Source organism: Haemaphysalis longicornis, unplaced genomic scaffold (genome assembly GCF_048455015.1).
Source record: "Haemaphysalis longicornis isolate Haplotype H1 unplaced genomic scaffold, Haemaphysalis longicornis Haplotype H1 scaffold_10, whole genome shotgun sequence".
NCBI classification, from domain to species: domain Eukaryota; kingdom Metazoa; phylum Arthropoda; class Arachnida; order Ixodida; family Ixodidae; genus Haemaphysalis; species Haemaphysalis longicornis.
This window is the reverse complement of record NW_027526204.1, coordinates 89,380,401-89,395,948: the sequence shown is the minus strand read 5'-3', so window position 1 is coordinate 89,395,948 and position 15,548 is coordinate 89,380,401. Positions and strand designations below refer to the sequence as shown.

The 15,548-nt window shown below is 49.2% G+C and overlaps 1 protein-coding gene across 1 annotated transcript in view; it reads right to left on the bottom strand.

Annotated features, from left to right (window-relative positions):
- The window catches only part of LOC144158894 (uncharacterized), a 70,602-nt gene extending 64,222 nt beyond the window's left edge, over window positions 1-6,380 (bottom strand). Inside the window, exon 1 of the mRNA XM_077690077.1 lies at window positions 6,188-6,380. The gene's annotated coding sequence lies outside the window, so the exon portion shown is untranslated. The remainder of the gene's footprint in view (window positions 1-6,187) is intronic.
- Window positions 6,381-15,548: the final 9,168 nt, after the last annotated feature.

Here is a 15,548-nt window from a genome sequence, read left to right as displayed (position 1 = left end):
TACCCTGTGCCCCACTCTTCCCTCAACAGATGGCACTTGGTTGCGTGGAGGAGACTACAGTCAAACACCTTCCCCAACCCCGTTCTCTACAACCGATATTTCCCAGACACATATTCCGACAGATGCAAGGGATGTGCAGATAAAGCCATTCTACAACACATCATATGGGCATGCCCACAGAAACCTCGTTCACCTAAACGAGCATTAAACATCAAAACTCAAGATCAATGGGAGGCCACCTTGCTCAGCTCTCATCCCGACTCACAACAACTACTCGTCCAGGTGGCGGAAGATATTGCCACTAGGGCCCACGGGCTCAGCGCCGCCATCTAACGGGGAAGGACAGGTGACTTCCTCCCTGTCACGACCTTCCTTCTACCAGTTTGGGCTTAAATAAAGTCTCTCTCTCTCTCTCTCTCTCTCTCTCTCTCTCTCTCTCTGTGTGTGCTATAAAATGCTGTTACCCACTCCCTCTGTAACGGCCTATGGGTCTTGAGGGTGTTTTAATAAATAAATAAATAAATAAACGTTCCATTCAAGTGTCTGTACGTAATTAGCCTCGCGAAAAGAAAAACAAGAATCCGGAAGCCATTTTCGCAGCCGTGACAGTCAAAGGCAACCGAACAGAGGCGCACCATGCGTCTTTCCGGCCTTTCCGAATCTGGGCGGTAGCCGACAATTAATAGAAGCAGCTGAGATCTTTGGAATCCTCGGAGCGCTCCTATAATCACAACGCATACAGCGTCCGCACAACGGCCCTGCAACGGCCCATGGCCGATACCACCAAGATTGTGCAAGCTCTGTATTAGAGAGTTTTAGCATACGGCGGCGGGTGGCGGGACCCGAATGGTGCACATTCATTCCGCTGGGATGGTCGCCCGCCTCGCGAAGTCCGCGCATAAGTTCCACTAAGGGATGACCTCCTCACCCCCACCGTGCGCGCATGCGCAGTCGTGTCCCGGTAACCCGCCGCTATAGCGTTAGCGGACGCTGGCCGCTATGCTAAAACTTTCTATTGTTATGGGCTCTCACACAGCGGGAGAGAGCTCAACAAACCGATCATGACAGGCAGCATACTCTCGCTGCTGAAAGACTTTGAGCAAAACTGGTGTAAGACCACGTGGACACACGGAAGGAGGTGACCGGAACGCGCATGACGCCACCTGGTAGAGATTACCCGCCGCGCATCTTTCCTGGTCTCTGGACCTTTAACGTTTTTCTCAGATCCAGCGCCACAACAGTCCGCCCTTCACAGAAAAAGAATGGACTAACATGCCGCATGGTCCTGCATGAAGCATGGCAGCACCTTCCACTACAACACCGGCAGTATACTTTTACGAGATAAGCCCATCCTCGTCCGAAATGAGCGCTCATCGACCAGGTATACAGTAGGGAATTCAGGATACCCGCCTGGAATTCTACAGAAGGGGTTCACCGAGCCCCAACAGCCTGCCATAACCATGAGGTGCGCGTATTGCGATGCAACCGAGATCTCCGACCTGTCGCACCTTTTATGAGACCGATACGAACACAATCCTCTGTTCCGTGCCAACGCTAACTTACGGCGCGAAATCGGCAGATACGCTATCATACGCGACCTTCGCGAAGCAGTGTAGCGCTGGGCCGCACCAATTCGCTGGCTGCAGTATCTGTATACGCGTGACTCCAGGCCGGCCTGGACAAGGTCCGCCTTGGGTCCAGCCGGTACACCATGATGCCGTCCACAACGCGGATGCCGTCTCCAGCGTTTGTCCACCCATTCAAGACTAAGTGGAAACGATCCTTCCCCCTAAGGTTTTTATACTTCCCTTGTTAAACTAACGTCATTCATTCATTCATTCATTCATTCATTCATTCATCGTGCCACGGCGTCATCGGAATACGGCTCTGTGAGCACCCCCGCTGGTGCGTCCCCCTGCACTGATAAACACAACCGGAATTGTGTAAACATCCCAGTTGTGTGTGTAAAAAATGGTGTAGAAATGAAAAAAAAATGGTGTAGAAAGGTATCCAGGGGTTGTCTATGTCATTCCTTGTGCAGAGTGCCATTACGTGTATATTGGCGAGTCTGGAAACTGTGAAGCGCCCGCAGCAACATCGAAATGGTGTAAACAAGAACCACGTGTCGACAAGCGCCCTTGCCGAGCACTGCGATACCACATCGCACACAATCAACTGGTCTGCTGCACGCGTCCTCGCAAAAGAAAGGAATGCTACCTCACGCCTGCTACCGGAATCGCTTCACATACAGACGACGGAACACACGCTGAATAGGAACGCTGGAAATCTGCCAACAATCTACGCAAGTTGTCTGCGCAGCGTTGTGAAACGTATACTTAAGGCGATCATTTCCCTTCAAGATTTTATTGTGACCAAGGCTTCTGTGTGGAAGCCGAAACGTTAATCCCTTTTAAACTCGAAAGAACTCGTGGTCGGCGTCCTGGTCTCTCTTCAAAATGCATCCCGACCAGACGGGCTTCCGTCATACCCTTGACTTCAAGAAATGAACTCAGTGCCGGATCACTACGAGCGAGACCATATGCGGCACACTAAAAAAGCGTGACCAGAACCGCAGGGGGGATGTAGTGTGGTATTCCTCGCGCTAAAAATCTCACCCTTCCCCGGGGCCCTTCTTTCACTTTCTGCATACAAAGTATGCCGTTGTGAATTGTATGTGTTTGGCCAGACGCGAGGACATTCATCGTATAGGATGCAAAAAGTGGCCGCGGCAACAAAATGTTGCCGAACTTCCTCGAGTGTCCCTTGTGGGAGGACACAGACAAAAAGGAAACTGGACACACTAGTCAGTGTTCTTGTGTGTCAAGTCTTTCTTTTGTCAGTGCGTGGAAACCTGCGCTGTCTCTTCTTTGAACACTCAAGAAAGCTTGGCAAAGTTTTGTTGCCGGCTACTTGCTGCGCACGCTACGTGGAATGTCCTCGCGTGGGTCAAATCTTCCTTTTGCCCGTGTACAAATGTATGCGCTCTTTTATTTTGATGAAGTCGAACCAATACGCCCAAATAGTCACTATAGTGCAATTCCTGAAGGATTTCACTTTAAGAAGAAGAAGAAGAAGAAGAAGAAAGTTTGTTGAAATGCAGTAGACAAGGTTTGTGTACCCTATCACGCCAAATTGCAACACGAACATGTTTTTATATGCGCAAATAAAAGTAACGGTGACGGTATTCGCAGTACCACGAAGTTTCTTTATTTCCTTCGTTTGTTCATTTCCTTTTTAGGGGTGCTGTGGCATGGGGTGCAACACGTACTTGAATTAATCGACCAGATTTAGGGCAAATCCCCAAGGTGGAGTAAGTTACTGCAAATGAAAGTTTGACATCCACTTGAATGCAGCCATACGGCTACAAAGGAAAGCTGTACAACTTCCTCAGAAACTTCGCAGTTGAAGAAAAATTCGCCCTGGTCCAGGATTCGAATCCGGGACCATCGCTTAACCGGAGCAGTCGCTCTACCAACTGAGCTAACCAGGACACTGTACAGCTTTCTTTTGTAGCCGTATGACTGCATTCAGGTGGATGCCACTTTCCTTTGCAGAAACTTACTCCACCTTGGGGATTTAACCTAAATCTGGTCGATTAACACCTGCCCTTTCCTTCGAGTTGTTGATCGATTCGCTCTCGCGCAACGAACGACTAGCCTCCTGGTTAGCTCAGTTGGTAGAGTGACTTCTCCGGTTACACGGTGGTCCCCGGTTCGAATCCTGGACCAGGCCGAATTTTTCTTCAACTGCGAAGTTTCTGAGGAAGCTGTACAGCTTTCCGTTGTAGCATTCAGGTGGATGTCAAGCTTCGCACGTACTTTAATTGTGGAAATTAAATTTTCGCCCCAATTGTTTACTGAGCGGCTACTTTCCTAACCTTTGCACGCACACGGTGCGTGGGCCGCTGTGTCTCCCCAGGTATAGAGGTTGCACTCGGCAGCACACTGACGCCTTCCACCCACTCCGATACGATTATGCTCTCGTATCTCGTTGTGGGAGGAACAACCTTCGATGGGAAAACAATGGCGGGTCTGGATTGCTAGTGTGTTTCGACATTCCTAGCCGAACGCGAAAGCGTCGGCAAGAAAAGAAAGACGGCGCCCATGTGCGCATCAATAATTCCGTACCCGCTCTTATCTAATCGCGTATTCCCTGAACTTTTCGGTTCGCTTGTCTTCATTGTGTGCAAATGACTCTTCCTTGTAGCAGGTTTTCTGCGTGACCGCGCGTTGCTTCCGCTCGAAAGCTGCCACGCCTCAAGAATGTGCCTACCTGGTATACCCCTTGCGCACCTGTCGTTTCACGTATGACGGACACAGATGTGCATTGCTTCTTCGCTCGAAGTGCCGTTTAGAAGGGGTAACCACATACGGCTATTTTGGAGAGCGTCGCGACAAGAGTGACCCAAACGTTTACAGTGTAGTTTAAGCTACAGCGATCAGCTGTCGCCCACGCTGCATAATACACTACCCCGGGCCCCTCCGTCGCAAACATTCCGCACAGGCAGAAACATATCTCGGAAGTCCCGAATGAAAGAAGGGCTAACACTGATATGGCAGTCCCGAGACTACGAAGCGGCACCTCAAGGATCCGATAATCTGACGAAGCCTTGAACATCGTCGACAGGACAATAGGTAGTGGTCGACGAACCCGTCTTCATTACAACTCAATAAACGTTTCTTCCTCTTCCCCTCCTGGCGGCCTGCTGAACAGCTGAGTCATCCCTTAGCCTCTGTTCAGGCTGTTACGCCATCGGTGTTGGCCATTATTCGGATCCAGGGAATGAAATGGACGAGATTGGTAAAAACAGTAGCGGGGAGATAACAACGCCTTGCGGAACTCCGCACTGGTTTCTGAAAGTCTGCGTTTCCTGAAGGCCCGAGTGTGCTCTGAATGTTCAATGTGTCAGAAATGGCCAGCACGAAATTTCGCATTAGTCCTCCCTGTGACGTCACAAGGGCAGTGCAAGAAGAATGCTGGTGTGTCCCCACTCTTTCCTGTGTTTTCCTCATTAGTTTACTTAATTATTTTCAGTCTGCGTTCAAATTGGCATGAATGGCATTTTGACGGGCAATGCATTTCGAATGAACTGAATTTGTGGTTTATCTTCACCATGAAAGAAAGCGCGGAAAGAAAACTAGAACAAGGAGGGACGCTACGGACCACCTCAGAGCCCAGGAGTAGCTTGACTACAAGCTTAGACGCGTAAGACGTCAATCATAGATTGATTACAATTGAACGGCTATGTTGAACTGCTGGCGCCCTTGTGCCATCATAAACAATGACATTTTTTATTTTCCTGTCATATATCATCACGCAAGCACACACACACAGACGCACACGCACATACACACTCACGCACACGCACGCATGCACACCCACATAGACGCACACGCACACACGCACGCACACGCGCAGATTCTGTCCTCCTTGTGAGGCGATATCTTGGCGAGCAGCGTTTACAAGGGCTACGTCCTAAACGCGCTATTAAAATTGGCCTTTTGGTCAGGAAAAGGAGGCTGTTTGAAACAGGGCCTACATAATTATTAAAGGGGCCACGAAGACAAAATACAACCTTGTTTAATTTGAAAGAACTAGGCTTTAGAACCTCACGCAGCTCCATTCCAGCCTCGAAAGACGTATTTAAACAGAAAAAAAAAAACGGCGAGAAGTATTGAAAAACTTTCAAATTTTCCGCTGCAGTAGCGTGTTATGGGCACGAGTGACGTCATATTTGCTAGCACTAAAAGCATACTTTTTAGTGGGTTAGTTGTGAGTTAGCATTGTAGTGATGCGATCAAATGGAACCAGAGGCCCCCCTACCATCGTCCAGTCACGTGTCTTATAGGTTCGGTGGGCGACCGCCAATCGCACGAACAAGATTCTGTGACGTCCCGGAAAAGTTTCCGGAAAGTGGCGAGGGGGTCGCCCCTGCTTCATCTGTTCTCATGAATATCTCCATTATTTGTTCGAAGTTTGCCATAAAAGTGCTCTCACTGCTACCGGGGCACAGATGTCTTTCTAATGAACCAAACTTGCATTTTGTCTTCATGGCCCATTAAAACGCCGAAGCTATCTTACTTGCCACCTCACCCATCGATGGAACATGCTGTTCTCAAGCCTCAAAGCGACAGCTACATGCGCGCGCGCGCCCGTATTTACCTGTATTTACCCGTTCAACGCTCACCTGTATTCGCGAGGTGACGAGAGACGCTAGCGGCTTGTTGACCGGCTGTTACAGTTCCCGACTCGCACCACGCGGGCACCACCACCGCTCTGTTGAGATTCCTCGTGTGTTCTCCACGGCCCGGTGTAACGGAATCGATCACGCCCCCCGAGAATCGCTATTGTTTCGCCACTGGCGGCGTATCTACGAGAGATTCCACGTTCCTTTACTTCTTTTACGGTCGACGCGGTATGAGATAACCTGCTCCACACAGGCCGCGGCCTCCCCCTTTCGGCCGTATCCTCGCGCGTGCGGCAGTAGATAACATTGTTCGCTTAGACGCCTCTCTTCCCTGGCCGGTGGGAGGTAATTATCAGCTCGAGAGTTCACCTGTCGTCGAGGGTAGTGTCAACTTCCCTGCCAGCTGTCCGAAGCGGGGGAGGGAAGTATCTGCGCGGTGGCGGTGGTCGCGCTTTCCGAGGACGGACGGAACTATGCACGTATTGTTCTGCGTGACAACATGAACTCCTTCTCCTCTACGTAATCTGCGCATAAATACTACTACTACTACTACTACTACTACTACTAGTAGTTGTAGTAAGTAGTCAGGGTGTCAAACCGGTATTTTTTCGGTTTCGGTTCGGGTTCGGGTTTAAGCCTTTCGGGTTCGGTTCTGGAGCACCATTACGTTCCAGTTCGAACCAATTCGAACCAGTTCAAACGGGTTCGAATGGGTTCGGGAAAAAAAGCATGAGTGTTTTCTTCTGCTATTTTTTGTGCTGGGTTTTCGTTTCTCTGCCACGCCGTTATAAAAACAATCAATGTAGTTTTCTTTGTGGAAATGTTTTGTCTTCGCCAGCTTAAAGGAACCTTGCTACACTTTTTCCAACTTTTTTTTTCTTAAATGCTCGCAGGACGTAGTCAACCAACACATCCAGTACTTATATTAGGGGGTCGTCGTCAAGTGCCTCAATCAAAAATTACTGCTCTACGCCCATCAAGATAACTTCGAAACTTGCTCAAAATGTTTCTTTCTCCTGAATTCCCGGTTTTGGCGTTCTTCGACCCCTGAAATTGCGTCATTACAGTGGTGTAGCGGATATTTACCGGCTTTCTCTAGCCACTTCGAGAAGAAAGTCACGAAATCAAAGCAGTAACGAAGGCGTATTCGCTGCGACGAATACATCACGCAGTCCCGCTCCGTGCTGGCTTCCAGACGAGAAGGAAGGAGTGAAACGGGTTATGGGTAGTGTTCCAGAGTTCCTTTAACCACAATTCACTGCAAAATGTTTTCTGTTGGAAGTTAACGGTTACAATGCTAACTGAAGCGAAATAAAAGGTTCGCAGGGACACTTAATGTGTGTGAATGAGAAAGTATAACTCTTTATGGCCGGAACTTTATTTTGAATACTTTAGGTTAGTTCATTTTTATATTTTAAGTTAATTTTACTCTTGGCTCATAAACCCACAGTTTCATACCCTGTGGTTGCTTTCGTGAGGAAACAAACAAAAAAAAATTCGCTGACGATTACGATACTCGCTTATGTGAAATTTGAGTGCAACGCGAACTGCTGTCTCCTCGGCGACGGCGCATAGCTGCGCGTCTCGGGAAGTGATCGCGTCATCAGCGAGCGCATGACGGCACGCGCTATACTACGTCGTTATGTTGTAGCGTGTGGCTGCCGGGGATCATGTCTCGCGCGGTCTTGGCATTCTGCCCTCCCCCTCACACTTTCACCATACTTCCATCCTCAGCTTTCCTGTTCACTCTATCTTCGGTGGCCTCTTCGTTCTCTCGGTTACAACGAAGCCGACGCTGAGGGAGTACGCGAAACCACAGAAGTGGGCGCTTAAGAGCTGCGCCCTAAAACATGGCTCTACGTAGCCGCCGCTGTACCGTCTTGTCCTCCACCCCCCTCGCCGACCTGGGAAAAACCGCACCTCGTCTCCAAATAATGCGTCCTCACCTCAGTCTTCTGGAAGGCAAGCATGCAGGCTGTGCAGTCTTCTGGCCAGTCGTCAGAGCCCCGATGCCTCCGACCCTCCCCCCCCCCCCCCTTGTCTCCCTCGTTATATCCTCGCATGAATCTTCTGGCAATGGGCAGCCTCCCTGCAGGTTGCCCATTGCCTCCTCCGTCCACTAAGCAGACGACCCGTCCGTCCACCATTGTTTTCTGGTACCCTCGAGTGTCACCGTGGAGCGGCTTTGCAATCGCCCCCCTCCCCCCTTCTCCCCACCCACTGGCCGGTTCGTGACAGGCCGCCCTTCCCCTGCAAATCACTCATCCTCGCTGGAATCTTTTGGTTGGCTGAGGTAGTTTACTGGCAAGCGGGCAGCCTCTTTTTGGGGCAGGCAACTTCTCTGGTAGCAGAGAGCCTGCGCACCCGCCGTATTTTTTGGCGCCATCAAATGCCTACGCACGCACGCACATCAAATGCCTACGCACGCACGCACGCCGTGTAATGAGGCAAAAAAATTCGCATTGCAAATAAATTGGTTGGCCTGCTACGCTTTTCATGTACCCATAGTTTCGACGGTGTTATAGCTTTAACACGACATCATTAGCAGAACTAGAAATCCAAAACTGTCCCGCGTCGGCGTCAGCCTCCACTGTCAAGCCTAGCAGGTGGCGTTTAAATGGATGTCATTCTCCCCACCTTTCAAGAAAGGAAAGGCTCACGGACCGACTGAATATAGGGAAGCACCGGCGATAACAACTTGCTAATGACGCTTCAGCGACAAGTAGGTGACAGCGATTGGGTTCTAGGAAAGGTGTAAGCTTAGTGAAGTCACGAACAGCGGGAATGGTAGCCCTTAGAGAGACAGCGAATGAACTTTAATTAAATCGAGGAAAAGTATCAGGCAGACGTCCTCGTTCATGATGCATTGAGCTCGGGTCCAGTCGACAGCCCTTTCGATCAGGCGCAGCTGATCTTCGAGGCCGGAGCTGGCCAAGGCTCTTTCCCAAAGCTCCGTGGAAAGGTGAAGGTCAGGGAAAGGGGAAGAGGGGCGTCTAGAGTAGAAACTGGGCCCATCTCCCCGCGAGGGGGACTCGAGTAACTGCGTCGCATAGGGGGTGGGTGTATTGCGTTAACGTTTAGTGTTTGGGGAGTTGGTGGTAGTGAATGCGTTGTATCAGCAGCTTCTTGACGTAGTTTGAATGAGTCAAAGATGTAAGGCGCGTTCGTAGCCTCCCATTCTGTGTCGGCTTTGTGGCGCAGTGGGTAGAGCACCATGTACATTGCGTTCCGCCCGCAGGGTCGAGGGATCGAAACCAGGCGCCGGATAGTATTTTTTTGTATATAGTGTAGGGGGAGGGGTGTGGACAACGACGGTGCGGACTACGACGGACGTCAACGCGGGTGACATCGTGAGTTACTGAAATGCTCTGCATTTAATTTGTCGCAGCCACCCACTCGGTGTCTCAGGGTCCTGCAGGCTTTCCACAGAAGCGGCAAAGGGGGGGAGGGGGGGGGGGGAATTGTGTCCGCTCAAAGAGGGGAAGCCCCGTGGGGTGTGGGGAGGTGTTACCTGCAGGGCACGGAATAATCTTTCCTGGTTAATCGGTAGCGATTTGGGCGGAAAGGAATCCGTTCTACGGGAGAGCCTACAGTGCTGCGTTGTTTCCTGTTATGTGACTACAGCGTGCCTGCGCTAGGGCTTGGCTTCACCAGCGCTGGCTCGGCGGGTCAAATCTCAAGCCACGAGGTTGGCGATCTCGTTGCCGGGTGTGCCGCTATGAGCTGGTGCCCATACAATCCTGACTGGTCTGGTGGTGGTCTCTGATTGATTATTCGGTTTGTAACATGCTATCGACCGTTGGAAAAGTTGCGACCGGTGCCTGCTGGAGTCTGTTACGATACCTTTGGCGCCGCTTTGGCTAAGCGCACGGGCTATCGCCGCTTCCTCGGGTTGGGGTGGGGGGTGGGAAGTAGACGGGGTGGGGGGGGATATGTCCAGAGATTGAGATTTTGCACAAGGCTGCAGAACTGTAGCACAAAGCAAGAGAAGGTTTTGAAGAATTCTATCGGATTCTCTTCGCATATGAAACCAATTGATCGCTCCTCATTTTTTTCTTTCAGTTTAGTTGCTTCACACAGTCTTACCTCACATATAAACTTGTTGCTAAAACACTTCGATGAATATAAAATATGCATTAGGCAATTGTTTATTAACTTCCGTTAGAGATGTCAATCTTACGCTAGTAACAACATCGCCCGGCAAAGCGAGCACAAAGAAAGACATTTGGTAGCATTCAGGTGGTCGTCACATAACTTTCCGGGTATTTCCTGCGAAAATAATTTTCCTGATTGGTCGAGAGGGAGAGCGCCGCAAAATTTACAAATACGAAGGATCCCGAAAAAAATCGTAGTTGGAACGGCCCTCTAAACCACCTTAACCGACTCGCTAACCGAAATTAATCAACACACCAATTCCACTAATTCACATTAGCTCATAAACTCATGGCACTTATCCACCCCAGCCTACCTGCATTAATCCGCATTAATCGACAATTTTCCACGCTCCGCTTAATTTTAATGTTTAGAAGATTGAATGTGATACAGAAATTCTGTCGCATCTACTTTAAAAGTGGGAATCAGAAGGCCCCATTATTATTTTTTTATTCTCGTGCTTTCTTAGAACAGAGGAGGCACTGTACAAGAAAAAGTGCCTATGATGTAGAGAACTGGGAGTGTTTGTGTCTCACTTCTGTTTGTACAGAACCGCCCATTAAAACTATTTGATTGATCGATTGTGGGTTTAACGCGCCGACGCAACGCAGGCGATGAGGCGCGCCGTAGTGGAGGGCTCCGGATTAATTTTGTCCACCTGGGGATCTTTAACGTGCGCCGAAATCTCGTACACACGGGCGTTTTTGCTTTTCGCCTCCATCAGAAAAGCGGCCGCCGCGGCCGGGAATCGAACCCGCGGCCGATTCAAACTAGAGTAAGTGGAAGACAGATTTATCGTTGATGGTGTCCCTAAAGGCCTGCAAGAGGGGGCAGGGATGCATTGAAATTAACAACAAATTGAAAAGTTCACACAATATTAAACACCATGCAGATAGAAACCTTTAAGAATAATTCGATCATGATATGGTGCCTCGGAATATACGTTCTAACTTAAATTATTCTAAATGCAAAAGAAAATTGGGGGAGATGGGCAGTGTCTAACGCAAAGTAAAGATATACGGTCAACTTTACATTTAAGTGAGGGTAATAATAAGAAGAGGACCTGGTGGGTTATTGTGGGACTACAGGCGATATGCAAAATATTTCGTGGTGCTGTCGGGCAAGCGGTAAAAATATATTCATACGAAAGGTGCGGCACCATAATCGAAAACTGTAAACTGCAGTTTTGAAGCAAAAAATACGGTTCCGGCTCAGTTCCGGTTCCGAGCAAAAATTCGTGTTCGGTTCCGGTTTTCGGTTCCGTTCCGGTTCCGGTGCGACACCCTGTTTGATTGTAGGGTTTAACGCGCCGACACAACGCAGGCGATGAGGCGCGCCGTAGTGGAGGGCTCCAGATTAATTATTACCACCTGGGGATCTTTAAAGGAGCCATGAAGAGAAAACACAAGTTTGGTTCATTCAAAAGATTGCCTCGTTAGAATCATACTGACACCACTTTTAACGTAAACTTCGCTCAAATAAGCTACATAATTAGGAAAAAAGGGAATGGCCATGCGACCCACCAGCTCATTTCCCGCAACAGAACCTATGATGTCATTCGAACCAGCTCTGCGATTGGCGGAGGCCGGCAGAAGCAGACGCAAATTAGGTAGAGCTTACAAACTAGCCGAACGAGCGATTTGCGCTTAAATTTAGGGCACATTCTTTACAAAGCAATAAGAATGATGGGACAAACAGTGGAAGTTACGAAAGCACATGTAAACATAGAAGTACTGATGCGTTCTGCTGTTCGTTCTGCGCACAGCATGCTTGGTTTAGCTGCACAGCACTACGGGGCTTGGGGTTGTCTCAAACGACACTGGCCGATTGACGCAAGCAACGGTGTCTTACGTGACCACATTTGTCGAGCGAGCACTGTTTCAGGGAACGAATATTTTCCCCCAGAACAAAAACAAGCCAGGTTTAAATACGGGCAAAAACAAAATAAACGCTTGCCACGGTATGGTGGCGCCATCTAGGTTCGGGTAACGTAAAGAAACGCGGGAACAAACTAACACCGCTGTACAGGGTGGAGACAACCTTTGAACGGTCCCGTGCCGCCGCAATTGGGCCAACGTGCTCAACGCGTTGTTCTTTTCGTTTGCCACGAGACCTAGCAACGCGAAACAGACAATATGATTCAAACTTCTTCAGTAAACCGCGTTGCGGCGATAATTTTAGCGTGGTTTTGACACAATGACTTGCTTCAGGGGCGAGCGAGCGACACAAAATGGCGGCGCCAGCGTATACGTGTCTCTACCCTGTACGGCGGATGCGTGAATGAAGGTATTCTAGGCTGCAGAGCGGTCGGTTCCTGTGATGTCATTGCAGACCCCGAAAACAAACGATTTAGCAGGAAAATCAAAATTTTAACCTAAATTGTTTAATTTCTCAGTGTATACAGCTATACAGCATCGCTTGTATCCGGACAAGCGCTGGGGGCACTATAAAACACGAAATCTTTCGAATAAAACCAATTTGCATTTTCTCTTCATGGCTCCTTTAACGTGCGCCGAAATCTCGTGCATACTGGCGTTTTTGCTTTTCGCCTCCATCAGAAAAGCGTCCACCGCGGCCGGGAATCGAACCCGTGATCTTGTGCTCAGCAGCGCAATGCTCGACACCCTTGTAATCGTCGTCGTCGTCGTCGTCGTAGTAGTAGTAGTAGTAGTAGTAGTAGTAGTAGTAGTAGTAGTAGTAGTAGTAGTAGTAGTAATCCCGTTTTCAAACGACCGATAGCAAAGCAGCTGCAATCGACCTAGGATGGCAACTCCAGCTGCCGGCTTGGCAGGATCCTCTGAGCAGTTATGCGCCTCTTCATGCTATAGACACTGAGTGCGATTTCCCGTATCCACGGGGTCGGCCAAAGCGCACTGAAGGCGTGTTACACCGGCTGCGACTTAATGTTGCATACACCCGAAGCTTCTTGTTTAAGCTGGGCTGGGTAGAGTCGCCATTGTGTACAGTGTGCTCTACTACCGACAACATATCTGGCGCATTTTAAGCCACTGCTCGCGATATGCCAGTCAGCGGGCAACAGCGTCGAAAGCGCTTGTGCGACTACGACGCGGATGTCCTCTGAAACTCTCACACTTCCTTGGACCCTGGCGAAATCGTGGGGAAGCTGCAGTGCTGGGTACAAAAACACTGCTTACTTTTCTTGCGGAAACAGGGCTAGAAGAGGTTCTGTGAACTCTCTGAGCATGTACATTTTGTATATGTGTGCATTTCTCCTCTTACTCCCCTTTCTTTCTTTCCTTTTCTTTTTCTCTCTATTTTTCGCTGTCACCTGTGACCTCACTGTATTCACCCCATCTGGAGTAGCAAGCCCTACCGTTAGTGGGGCTGACCTCTGCAGCTTTCATTAAAGGCGTCCTCTCTCTCTCTCTAGTAGTAGTAGTAGTAGTAGTAGTAGTAGTGATGGTGGTGGTGGTGATAGTAGTAGTAGTAGTAGTAGTAGTGGTGGTGGTGGTGGTGGTAGTAGTAGTAGTAGTAGTAGTAGTAGTATTAGTAGTGTAGTAGCCAGTGGCGTAGCCAGAAATATCCTGCAGCGCCCCAACAAAATTTTGTTCCTTTTTCGACTTTAATAAACGGACACCGTTCGTATTTTTGTTTTTACATTACAGTAAATCGATTCTGTGTGCAAATACCATCGGCAAAAAAAAAAAAAACGGGCGAAAGGAAGGGGGAGGGAAGGAAGCCCCCCCCCCCCCCCTCTTCCTCCCCTGGGAGTACTATTCGTAATAGTACTAAATGTAATAGTCCTTCGAAACAACAGACTTAAGCTCTGCTCGCGCTTGCCATGAATTGAAAAGGGCCATCGGAGGGCGGTCTGCATGACACTATTAAAACTCCTTGGAAACCTTTTAGCCTAGAAGTAATTAATACAAGCCACCCTGAAGGGGTTGCGCAGCTGCGCGAAACGTAGCCCTAATTGACTCGGACGGGTAGTCTCACCAAACGTTGAACTTCACTGAAGCGTGTTCAGAATCAGTTGAGGTTGTGTGTTGTTTGGAGATCCGAAACGTGGAAGTACTTTCAGGGCGTCTCCTGTCGTCGTCATCGCTTCATGTGGGTCACGGTACTAAAACACCGGGACACTCGTTTTCCAACGCCTCGCGCTAGAACGTAACGCGTACTAAAAGAACACACACGGGGACACTCGCCTCGCGCAAGAACGTTTCATCTCCGCGGACAAAAACGCGTAAAAAGAACACACCGGGCACTCGTTTTCCAACGGCTCGCGCTGGAACGTTTCGTGCTTCAAAGACAAGAGATCTTTACAGCAAATCTGTACAACAAATCTCCGTGGGCAAAAACGCATATAGGCGCCAATAATACACGTATACACTATATGCAATGACCACTAAGCTACGCTCAGCAGTCATTCAGTTTACGCTGCACTATGCTCAGCAGTCATTCGGGCATTGCGGAACAAGGGTGTAGACGAGCTTTGTATACGTAAGAATACTAGAGGATATTTGCAACGGGCCCACAGCTACCATCATCCTACATAATGAGAGCAGTAAAATACCGATAAGGAAGGGCGTCAGACAAGGAGACACAGTCTCTGCGATGTTATTTACAGAATGTTTACAAGAGGTGTCCAGAACATTGGATTGGAACAGGTGGGCGGGCGTAAGGGTTAGTGCAGAATACCTCCGTAACCTCAGATTTGTTGATGACGTCGCCTTGCTAAGTAACTCGGGGGACGAATTGCAAAGCATGATTACCGCACTGGACAAGCATGCAGAGGAGAATCGTGGGACTGAAAATAATATGCAGAAAACTAAAGTAATGCGTGATAACCTAGGCAGTGGAAGCAGTAAGAGAATATATCTACTTAGTCCAAGTTGTGACCCCGGATCCCAATCATGAGGCAGAGATAATTAGAAGGATAAGAATGGGGTGGGGTGCATACGGCAGGCATTCTCAGATAATCAATGGCAGCCTACCATTGTCCCTGAAGAGGAAAGTGTATGACAGCTGCATCTTGCCGGTACTCACCTACGGGGCAGAAATTTGGAGGCTCACTAAAAAGGGTTGAGGGCGACCTAAATTGAGGGACTTGAGGGACCTAATTGAGGGACCTAAATTGAAGGCGACTCAGCGAGCAATAGAACGGAAGATGATAGGTGTAACGTTAAGGGACAAGAAGAGAGCGGAGTGGGTGACGCCCGTCTCTGTATTAGATGCAGCGACGGGCGTC